The 12813-nt window shown below is 37.0% G+C and overlaps 1 protein-coding gene across 1 annotated transcript in view; it reads left to right on the forward strand.

Annotated features, from left to right (window-relative positions):
- LOC124612414 overlaps window positions 1–11234 on the forward strand; it is a 109176-nt gene extending 97942 nt beyond the window's left edge. The window contains exon 5 of the transcript XR_006979542.1: window positions 11120–11234. The gene's annotated coding sequence lies outside the window, so the exon portion shown is untranslated. The remainder of the gene's footprint in view (window positions 1–11119) is intronic.
- The last annotated feature ends 1579 nt before the right edge of the window (window positions 11235–12813 follow it).

A 12813-nucleotide genomic window follows, 5' to 3' on the forward strand; every position in this document is an offset into this window, starting at 1 on the left:
TGTTCTCAGACATTTCAGAGAAAATGGGCTAGTGCACCATCAAGCATGAACAATGTCTTCAGCCATCGCGGGAATGTTACTCCTACAGGTAAGACAAGTCGTGTGATAGAAACTGACAATACCTTCTTGCATCAGTCAACCTGTTTGGTATCATATAAGGCCCTTGTGGCATTTGCTGTGTTATTCAGTGGTTTGGTATTTAAGTAATTGGTAAATGAAAATGATAATCTTATTTCATTACAGTGAGTAATTACAAAATAATTTTTTCTCCCGGCTAAAGATGTGGTCAAGTTGCTAAAGAACTCCAAGTTAACATTGTGTTAAAGTGTTGTCTGTAAGTTGTGTGTGTGTCACTAAATCACAGTTCATACAACAGATTCTATACAACTATTGCTTATGATGGAAACAGTTACCTTCAGCAAAATTATAATTAAAACCACCAAATATCAACCACGCACAACACTGACGTATGTTACCTGAAACAATATTTTTCGCAACTCGTGCGTAATTAATTTCGGCTCCATCCATCGGCAAGAAAAGTTTGTTATATGGATCGTGCTATGAGAACTATTTTTTAAAGAACCAATCTGAATCGAATTATTGTCGTTAAAATGAGTTCAGGACCACCAGTGAACATTTATTTTTACACATTTTTATTACCTTCGGCATTTATGTCTGCAGAGTTGCGTAATTTGAATTTGCCATGGAGATAATTGTTAAGATGGTGGCAGACAATTGACAGAGACTTTCTATTGTTAGAGCAAATTTCCTTTTAACAGGTTAAGTATTTGAATTAATGCTTATTAAACTTTACTTTTATATTGTGCACTATTTAGACTAATTTTCATCAAGCAAACCTTTGATACTTCCGTAAGAAACACAGGTAAAAATGCGATACAAATCGCTATCGTCAATGGCTGTGCTCCTTGCAGTGCAAAGAAATACTTAACACAGATAATACTTATTGAGAGAGGAATTAAAGTTACAAATAATTATTCACTCATATTTATAATAATAATGAACTCTATTCTCAAGTAATAATTAACAAATAATTACAATTTCTTAACAGACCTCAGTTTCATATGCGTCTCGTGTCCGCAACATACAAAAGCCAACCAAAAAAAGGCAAAAACAAAGGAAGATGAACGCATATCATGAAAGGAATTTACAATTATCATTGTCTTTGTATGAAACACATTGATATGTCCAATTACATCATAAAATATTATATAAATAATTAATATTCATCATCGTTTTCAGAATGAGATTTTCACTCTGCAGCGGAGTGTGCGCTGATATGAAACTTCCTGGCAGATTAAAACTATGTGCCCGACCGAGACTCGAACTCGGGAACTTTGCCTTTCGCGGGCAAGTGCTCTACCATCTGAGCTACCGAAGCACGACTCACGCCCGGTACTCACAGCTTTACTTCTGCCAGTACCTCGTCTCCTACCTTCCAAACTTTACAGAAGCTCTCCTGCGAACCTTGCAGAACTAACACTCCTGAAAGAAAGGATATTGTGGAGACATGGCTTAGCCACAGCCTAGGGGATGTTTACAGAATGAGATTTTCACTCTGCAGCGGAGTGTGCGCTGATATGAAACTTCCTGGCAGATTAAAACTATGTGCCCGACCGAGACTCGAACTCGGGACCTTTGCCTTTCGCTGCAGAGTGAAAATCTCATTCTGGAAACATCCCCTAGGCTGTGGCTAAGCCATGTCTCCACAATATCCTTTCTTTCAGGAGTGTTAGTTCTGCAAGGTTCGCAGGAGAGCTTCTGTAAAGTTTGGAAGGCAGAAGACGAGGTACTGGCAGAAGTAAAGCTGTGAGTACCGGGCGTGAGTCCTGCTTCGGTAGCTCAGATGGTAGAGCACTTGCCCGCGAAAGGCAAAGGTCCCGAGTTCGAGTCTCGGTCGGGCACATAGTTTTAATCTGCCAGGAAGTTTCATATCATCGTTTTGTTTTACTTCACTGTTTTTCTGTAGGTTGTATAGATAATGTTTATAATTGTTACAGGCATAATTTCCTCTCGTCACACTATAGCTAAAATTTATCTTGTGGATGTTACATCCTGTTAGTACCACCAATGATTCCTGCCCATAAATTAACTGAAAACTGGCACTGATGCATTGCTTCTTCATCTATGTCGTGTGGATTTACACCATCGCACATGTGCTGGTTATGAAAATTGACAATCCTATGTCACATGAAACCAGCCTCATCTGTTAACATTTTCTTTGATGTGAAAAGTGGATTTTCACCGTATCTTTGCAACAGCGATTTGCAGATCTGCATTCTGGCAGGATGATCTTGTGGCTGAAGGGCTTGGACATGCTATACGTTATATACCAATTGTTCATGCAAAATTTCACAGACTAGAGGATGACTAACTCCAGTAGGTGTTGAACTTCTTCCACTCATTGCAATACTCCTCTCCACAGCAGAAGTAAGAGTGGTACAAGGTCTGCCCCAATCCGCCATTATTGGAGCCCGAGTCTGCTAGTCACAGGTAAAGACAGCTAAGTACCATATATTTCAACAGATATAAGCTGGTTCAAGCATTTAAAAAAAGCACTCAAATTGGGGTCGTCTTATGTGACAAATATAAAACATAGACTGAAATTTATATAAATTCAAATCATTATAAGAGAAATCATTCATCAATGCATGTAAAATGCTGCAAAATCCTCGCAATCATCATCTAACGAAAGCAGCTCCTCAGGTACAGCCTCACTTTCATTGTTGACAAGTTCGTTATACAGGTCCCGTTCTACACCATGTGAATCGATTTCCAATTCAACATCAGTATCTGATAACAAACTGTCCTTAGTGCCATCCATAGAACTGGAAATTCCACACTTATTGAAGGATTTAATCACTATTTCCATTTTCACTTTTTAACATGATTTGATGATGAAATCACTCAAAACATCAAGTGATGCAGTCTGCACAGCTCCATCTTTTGTACGTGACTTTTTGCCACTCATCCACTTGTCCCATTGTTCACACATATGGTTTTGAATGGTTTATTCAGAGATAAGTTTAAAGGTTGTAGCATCAACATCAAACCATCTGGTATAATAACAATCTTAGTATTGCTTCGTGCTATGTGATTTTTGGTATTATCAGTTATGTGATTGCAAAACATGCTTCCATACTAACAAACTTGGTTGATTTTGTAGAGCACCTGGTCGCCTCTGCCACACATTTTACATCCATAATTTTACACCATTCTTGCCCATCCAGCCATCCCTTTTTGTGAAAATATATGAAAATGTCTGGTGGAAATTTTATTTTAGGAATAGTTTCCTCTTGAAAATACCTTTGTTCCATGTGCCATGCATGTTAATACTACAGTAAATCTGGTCTTTTCATTATCTGTACTTCTGACTTTAACAGTTTTTATGTCTTTTGTTTCCACAGAGGTGTTGTTTATCATATCAAAGTTCATTGGTGTTTCATCCAAATTTTCCAATATAAGATAGTGGAAGTTCTATTTTTACCTCATATGAATAACAAACTTACAAAAAGTCATAACTTTATGGTTGAGGTGTTTTGATAATTTCTGTGCAATTTTTGTTTTCTTCCATGTTAGTAGTTGTTAGAGGTGCATCTTTTTTTAGATTGCAGTCAGCTGATAGGTATACCTGTGTAAAGGAAGTCCCTCTAACTAAGGCTCACCTTCAGAGGATGTCATGTTTCCAAGTAGAGAAGGAATTAGCATATTTCATTGAAATATAAGAGGTATTAGAGATAAAGTTAGTGAACTGCTTTTAGATGTTGACTATGAAATTTTTGGTATGTTGGAGCACCACTTAAATAATCTGGCAGTTCAGAGGTTTCCTTTACCAGGATACAGATTAGCTGGCTGTTTTCCAGGAGTTCCTTGCAGGGTGGGAGAGTGGCTATGTACATAAAAAAACAATATTCCATTTGAGTCCATAGATGTATCACGGCGCTGCACTGAACAGATATTTGAATGTTGTGCAGGGGCAGTTGAATTTAGTGAAACTAAACTTCTAATTGTTGTTGTTTGTAGGTCCCCTAACTTTGACTTCAGAGCATTTCTGCTCAAGCTAGAGATGTAGGAAGTACCAAAAATTAGTTATATATGGTGACTTAAATAAAACTTTTTTATATGATGGAGCAAGAAAAAGGATGTTGGTAGATCTCCTAAATTCATATGATCTGATGCAGACTGTGTTTTTTCCAACTAGAGTGCAGGGGAACAGTAGCACAGCCATGGACAATATTTTTATTGATTCTTCATTACGAGATGAATGGCCTTTCAGACCGTGATGCACAAATTTTAACACTAAAAGGCTTTTGTACTCAAACAAATGTCACATGTAATTACAAACTATGTAGGAAAGTTAATTCAACAGCAATAGAGAGTTTATTAAACCTCATCAAGGAACAAGAGTGGCAGGATGTTTATAGTGCCAATAACATAGATGATAAATATAATGGTTTCCTTAACACATTTCTCATGCTCTTTGAGAGTTGCTTTCCATTTGAACGTTCTAATCGGGGTACTAGCAGTGATAGGCTGCCTGGGTTGCTGACTAGTGGGATAAGGATATCATGTAGAACAAAGTGGGAATTATATCAAAATGTTAGAAGTAGTCGCAATCAAGCTACATAGCCCATTACAAACAGTATTTTAAGGTGCTTAAAAATGTTATTAGGAAGGCAAGGTGTACGTGGTATGCAAATAGAATAGCTAATTCACAGGATAAAATTAAAACCATATGGTCAGTTGTGAAGGAAGTGTCTGGTCATCAGCACAATGTCGATGATATAAAGTCAGTTCACAGTAAATATATTTCTGTTACTGATAAATCAGATATATGTACAGTTTTTAACAATCACTTTCTGAGCATTGCTTATGAATTAATTAAGAATTTAGTTTCTACAGGGCATCACATAACTTTCTTGGAAAATGCCTGTCCAAGATTTATGTCTGAAAAACACCTCTGTGATACAAACAAGAGGGAGATTGAGTCAATAATTAAATCACTGAAGACTAAGGACTCTCATGGCTACGATGGAGTTCCTAGCAGAATATTAAAGTACTGTGCTGCACATATTAGCTCTGTATTTAGCCATATTTGTAATTTTTCCTTTAAGAATGGTCAGTTTCCTGAAAGATTAAAGTACTCAGTAGTAAAGCCGCTTTATAAAAGGGAGAAATGGATAATGTAGACAATTTTAGGCGTGTTTCTATGCCATCAGTATTTGCTAAGTTATTGAAAATGCTGTGCATGTAAGGATGATTGATCATTTTGTATCACACGATTTGCTATCAAACGTACAGTTTGGCTTTAGAAGTCTTTTAACAACCGAAAATGCTATATTCTCTTTTCTTTATGAGGTACTGAATGGGTTAAACAAAAGGTTTCGAATGCTAGGCATCTTTTTTGATTTAACTAAGGTGTTTAATTGTGTTGATCACAAAATATTGCTCCAGAAGTTGGACCATTATGGAATACGGGGAGTAGCTCATAATTGATTCACCTCTTACTTTAGCAACAGACAGCAAAAGGTCATTATTCACAATGTTGATAATGACTGTGATGTGGGGTCTGAGTAGGGGATGATCAAGTGGGGGGTGCCCCAGGGATCAGTGTTGGGGCCACTCCTGTTCTTTATTTATATAAATGATATGCCCTCTAGTATTACGAGTAACTCTAAAATATTTGTTCTAGTTTAGTAGTAAAGGATGTTGTGTGCAACATTGGCTCGGTTTCAAATAGTGCAGTTCATGACTTGTAGAAAATAAACTAATGCTAAATCACAGTAAGACTCAGTTTTTACAGTTTTTAACACACAATTCAACAGAACCTGACATTTTAATTTCCCGGAATGTGCATATGATTCATGAAACTGAACAGTAAGACTTTATGCTTGCATTTTTACTATTCGAACGGTATCTGAAGTGAGTGATCATTTGGCACGAAAATTATGTCATATGGTATTATACAGGGTGATTCAAAAAGAATACCACAACTTTAAAAATGTGTATTTAATGAAAGAAACATAATATAACCTTCTGTTATACATCATTACAAAGAGTATTTAAAAAGGTTTTTTTTTCACTCACAAACAAGTTCAGAGATGTTCAATATGGCCCCCTCCAGACACACGAGCAATATCAACCCGATACTCCAACTCGTTCCACACTCTCTGTAGCATATCAGGCGTAACAGGTTGGATAGCTGCTGTTATTTCTTGTTTCAAATCATCAATGGTGGCTGGGAGAGGTGGCTGAAACACCATATCCGTAACATACCCCCATAAGAAAATATCGCAGGGGGTAGGATCAGGGCTTCTTGGAGGCCAGTGATGAAGTGCTCTGTCACGGGCTGCCTGGCGGCCGATCCATCGCCTGGGGAAGTTGACGTTCAGGTAGTTACGGACAGATAAGTGCCAATGTGGTGGCGCTCCATCCTGCTGAAATATGAATTGTTGTGCTTCTTGTTCGAGCTGAGGGAACAGCCAGTTCTCTAACATCTCCTGATACTGTAGTCCAGTTACAGTAGCACCTTCGAAGAAAAAGGGACCAAAAACTTTATTGGCTGAAATGGCACAGAAAACGTTCACCTTAGGCGAGTCACGTTCATACTGAGTTGTTTCCCGCGGATTCTCAGTGCCCCATATACAGACATTGTGACGGTTGACTTTGCCGTTAGTGTGGAAAGTTGCTTCATCACTAAACACAATCTTTGAAACAAAAGATTCATCTGTTTCCATTTGAGCAAGGATAAAATCACAGAAATAGATTCTTTTATTCTTATCAGCTGCAGACAGTGCTTGAACCAATTTCAGACGATAAGGTTTCATAACTAACCTTTTTCGTAGGACTCTCCATACAGTTGATTGTGGAATTTGCAGCTCTCTGCTAGCTCTGCGAGTTGATTTTCCTGGGCTGTGAACAAATGCTTGCTGGATGCGTGCTACATTTTCATCACTCGTTCTCGGCCGTCCAGAACTTTTCCCTTTGCACAAACATCCATTCTCTATAAACTGTTTATACCAACGTTTAATACACCACCTATCAGGAGGTTTAACACCATACTTCGTTCGAAATGCACGCTGAACGAGTGTCGTCGATTCACTTCTGTCGTACTCAATAACACAAAAAGCTTTCTGTTGAGCGGTCGCCATCTTAGCATCAACTGACGCTGACGCCTAGTCAACAGCGCCTCAAGCGAACAAATGTACAACTAAATGAAACTTTATAGCTCCCTTAATTCACCGACAGATAGTGCTTAGCTCTGCCTTTTGTCGTTGCAGAGTTTTAAATTCCTAAAGTTGTGGTATTCTTTTTGAATCACCCTGTACTTTGGGGTAACTCTTCCCATTCTAAAGGTATATTTTTGGCTCAGAAATGGATGGTTCGGGCAATAAGTGGTGTAAGTTCACGAACCTCTTGTCGACCCCTGTTCACGAGTCTGGGTATTTTGGCATTGGCCTCTCAATATATATATTCCTTACTGTCATTTCTTGTTGACAGTAGTAGCTTATTCCCAAGAATAAACAGCTTTCACTCAGTTAATACTCAGCAGAAATCAAACTTGCATTTGGATCAGACTTCCTTAACTCTTGGGCAGGAAGATGTGCAGTATACTGCTGCATCCATTTTCAGTAAGCTGCCACTCAAATTCAAAAATCTTAGCAGTAATCCACATGCTTTCAAATTGAAACTGAATAGTTTCCTCATGGGTCACGCCTTCTATTCTGTCGAGGAGTTCCTTGAAGAGTTAAGCTTATTGCACTGTTGATTGCGTTTACTTAAACTTATGGACTGACATTTTTCGGGTTCATAAACATTTATTTTTAACTGTTATTACTTTTATGTTGTAATTTCATGTACTGACAGACTGATGACCTCAGCTGTTAAGTCCCATAGTGCTCAGAGCCCTATACTGACACATTCCATGACCTTGGAGATTTGCTCCTCAATTTGGTCCTACGGAACTTGATTTGTAAATAAATAAAGCAACTACATTTTTTTAATTGTTTGTGAGACAGTTGCACAAACCTACTGGTGATTTAAATTATCTGCTGTGCTCTGGATTGCCTCATGCCCACTTCAATGCATAAGCAGTAATCATATTTCTTCTAACAACATAACGGTTATGTCACTGTTCTTGTACCCATTCTGCAACACTACTTTCTAAATCTAGGCAGAAAGTTATTCCTCTCCTCATAGAACACTTTTTAATTTTTTTTTTAAAATAGCATCTTCACTCTTTCGCCAGTCTCTTACCATCATCTCTGTTATATCAAAAGCCCTTTTTGCAGCACAGTTGTTCGATTCTTTAGCCTGTTTTATGACCTCCTTTTGTTGGTTCAGTCATTCAGCGCACACTTTACGAATTTTACGCTGATTACACTTGCAGTACAAACAGTTTGAACATACAACATTACCTGCAGCAATACTTGTTAGCTGTACATACGAGTTCGTTATTTGGCATGTGCTTCTACAGACAGAACTGTAACGATGCTGAAGGAGGCTTTTGCTTTATGCTGTGTGCAGGTGTATCAGGTGCTTACTAGTAGAGAGGGGTATGCCCACAAAACTGAATAGCCAATATAACACTTTTATAAGTACTCAAGGTCGCCTATTATTATCACCCAGATGATCAATGTTCTAAACTAAATTTACAGGCCATTGATAATTTGGGCATCATCTTATAGGAAGAGCATACGGTAAAACTATACATCTTCGACATTTGTACCTCACCTTATATAAAGGTCATCTTATCCGCTGAAATATACAGTAATTGTGTACGTAGTGCCTTGCATTCTGGACATTTTTTCAGCATTCAAAACATGTGCTCAACAGTTGCTTTCATTTGCCAGACCATAAAATATCGTCTTGTTTACCATTTTCTGTGTGAAATTATAGGCTTCCATTATGCTCATAAATGCAAAGCTAACAGTGCAATGTAAAAGCATTTCAAAAACTTATCAAACACAAACTTGCCCATTAGAAATAATGTATGTGCTGCACTTACTCAGAAAAGTGAATATGGTAACAGTATTATCAGATATTTAGTGCCGTATCCATGGACAGTAACAGAGGAGTGAGTCTTCATTTGTTTACTGCCTTCTGTAGGGTGTTCATAACAGCAAAGACTGTAGAGGATATGTTTCACAGTATCAAAGATGAAAAACTCCTCATAGCTCTTAAGGTATGCATTTAAAAGCCCATGTTTATTGGATATTTTTGTCTTGTTTTAGTCCATATTCCACTCCTCAAAATAAGGAATACTTTGCCTCAACACTGTGTACTGTTCTGCATAATAGCGGCAGTAGCAAATTAAAAAAAAATTGGTGACTAGAGGTATTCTTCCTTCATTTATTAAATTTGAAGCTTGGTTGGCAGCATTGTGATTAGTAGGAGAACGCCATTCTTCGTATCCGTTGTTACCATACAGGTCTCACACTCAACATCTTTCACAAGTTGATTATATACATCAGTCATAGTCTTCCTGTAGGTGTTTTCCCATTGACTTTTCTGTCAATTATTATGCCTCAGGAGACCTTAGTGTCCCAGTAGGTGTTCAATAACCCGTGTTTAGTCTCTCTGTAACAATGTCTACAAACTTCTCATCGCCTCTTCCAAGGATGTTGTCATTTGTGATCTTAGAGTGTAGACAAAGTGCTTTGTGACTACACTAAAAAATACAATAAAAGAATTACATTTCTAGGCGTTTCAGTCTGGAACCGCATTACCGCTACGGTCGCAGGTTCGAATCCTGCCTCAGGCATGGATGTGTGTGTTGTCCTTAGGTTAGTTAGGTTTAAGTTGTTCTAAGTTCTAGGGGACTGATGACCTCAGATGTTAAGTCCCATAGTGCTCAGAGCCACTACGTTTGTGATCTTACTGCTTCATTTGACTTTTTAGGATACTCTTGTAATATCACGTGTGAAAAGAATGATATGTTCACAAGTTCAGGTCTGTCAGCCATGCCAAAGCACGCTCTAAGTTTATGGGCTGAAAAACTTCACACTTATTCCAAAACTATTACTTTAATACTAAAGACTGTTTTATTTAAGGGACCTGTTGCTTGTGCTAGTCTACTTCCACCTACTGCACCACCACCTCTTTTCATATTTTATAGTGAATTGAATGAGTCTGCTTAATACAGTTGATCTTACTGTAAATGTATTGTAACTCTGACTTATTCTTCTTTGTCACACACCACCATTATTATTATTATTATTTTTAATTGGCTTCATTATATTCACCTCTCATAGCTGATACTTAACACGCATGTCTTACAGATCATAACAGAAAGTCTTTGTCAAATATAAATGATCTAAGGAGTAACGTTAGCAACTGACCTAATACTTGAGGTGCTGTGTTGTTAAGAGGCACATAAACAAGTCTGAGACCTTGTATCTATTATAGATATGGAACACTACTACTTTGACAAAAAAAGATTTTCAAAAATGGCTGCAATTAATCGATGGTAAGATGGGAGGGAGGAGAAAGCAGAGGAAGCCTTGTTTATGTGCATGTCTGCAACTCGTCACCTTAGCTGTTCATATTCAGCGAGTTGTTATCGTTACTGTGTCAGTAATGTCGTAAAGGTCTTCACTTTCATTTAAAACATATAGGTTGACATATCTATTCTTTTACAGTGTATTACTTTTTTTATCTTTAAGTTATTCCTGTTTTTTCCTCTCACTCTGTTAATGGAATACTGATAATTTGTATTGTTGTTGAACTTTTTTTCAAGTCTGTGCATATTTTTGAAATGTTTGTCCACGAGTAATGTCACTCTAATTTTTTGAAGACTCCATTTGCAATTGCAGTCGGAGTAATGACTAAAAATACTCTCCCTCTGTTGTACAAAATAGAATTTTGAAAACCAGTATTCAAACCATAATGAGTTGTGTGTACTTAAGATCCTATTTAAAAAAAACTGAAGGTATGAAATGTTCTGCATGCATGGTTTCTAGCAGTATAAATATCAGAGAAAGTTGGGAGTGCTGTCTGGTCAATCCCTTTGTTAAATAAGTTACCCCCTGCCAGTGATATTCCCTGTTAGCAAAACTGCATGTACATCACTGATAACAATATATCATGCTTTCTCTTTCAGCAAACAAAAAGGTTAAATCAAGTCTGCATTATTTATGGAGTTTAACTCTGTGAAGCATGAGACACTGAGAAGCCAACTATGTCTTTGAAATATTGAGAATGTTGATGTAACGCACTATCTGAACTTACTCATTAAAACAGGCAGGAGGCGGCTCTTTTCAGTGTTTAATAAGAGAAGGAGAAGAGTGAAAGTATGCTAACACAATAAAATTGCACAAATCTGTTGTAAATAATTATCACATGTATTGCATAGTAAATGTGTTATGCGTTACAGACATGTATCTCCTTCTCAGAAAGCAGACAAGACATACATCTTAATTAAAATTGTAGCACTGCCACTGACAAAATGGTGAATTGTCATTTTTACTTTTGTACGTCAGATGTTACAAAGTGTCATTAATGAAAACTCTATATATATCAGTAAAGGACATTTTCTTAGCACTACTTAAAATTTTAATTGCTCTATATGTGTGCCATAAACCACACAAAGAAAATTTGTTGCTTTTGTAGAAGCAAATTCAGTTGTTTTTTACATGCTAGTATATACACAAGATTTGTGTAAATGTATGCATACAGCGGGATAGAAATCAACAGATTATAAAATATTTAGAAATATTTTACTGAGAAAATAGCCATCCTTCATGCAAACATGTATTTGTAATTCATGAATATGTGTACTCAATTTCTAGAAGTGAAAGATAAATAAAAAAAGTCACCTCTGAAGTTCTGTCTTACTTAATATTTCTTGAAGTGTGAAACTTAATTCCAAAATTTGTACAGTAATGCAAAATGTGTGTGGAAAATGTTTTGTATGTCGCACATACGTAAATCACGATCACGCTCCAACTTTTTGAATTATGTGCAGATGCTTTGCAACAGTAAATATACTTCTAACCTCAAGGCATTGATAATATTTTGCATGCTAATGTTTTTTTTTTACAGTTTATTTTGAGGATACACTAGAAAATCATCACAAGACAGTGGAAAGTAAAGACAAGCACTATATATTGGTACCCCTCTCTGCATATTGCAGTGAAGGAGCAATAGAATTTGTGGTGTCAGCATTAAGGCCAGCAAACATTAAGTGCAGCAGTGGGCACAGCAGAAAACAGATCTTCCTTGGCCTGAACTGCAAGGGCTGTAGCAATGTCTATAAAAAAAATTGTATTAAACTTACATTGAGCTGCAAACCTTGGTGAAAGTGTCTCTGGTTTGTAGACTGTGAGGCACCAAACAATATCATCACATATCCTTTATTTGTCATGATATAAATCCAATATTTCGTGTTGTTATCAAGTGAGCCTTACTGTCAAGCCTAACGAAAAGTGTTAACTGATTTTGCCAACTCACTTTAAAGATATTCAGAAGTCATTACCTCTTGTTGCTAAACAGAGAAACCCAGTCTACACTTCCCTTAATAGAGAAATTTCTTCAGATGATTCTGTAATGTGACAGTTGGCTGTTCACTGCACTGTTAATATTGTACCTACAGCAGATCATTTCTTTTGAACTCTAATAGTAAATGTATTAACATTATAATTTCTGTCAAACTGATATGCCTTATCATAAATGTGCAGTATGATAGAAGTATAAGATTTCTTCCACATACCCAAACTATACAATGTTGAAATTATTTGCTAGAAAAAGTAATTTTGAATACTTTTGTGTTTCAACATCGATCTTCTTACTTCTTCC

Source organism: Schistocerca americana, chromosome 4 (assembly GCF_021461395.2).
Source record: "Schistocerca americana isolate TAMUIC-IGC-003095 chromosome 4, iqSchAmer2.1, whole genome shotgun sequence".
In the NCBI taxonomy this organism is placed as follows: Eukaryota; Metazoa; Arthropoda; class Insecta; order Orthoptera; family Acrididae; genus Schistocerca; species Schistocerca americana.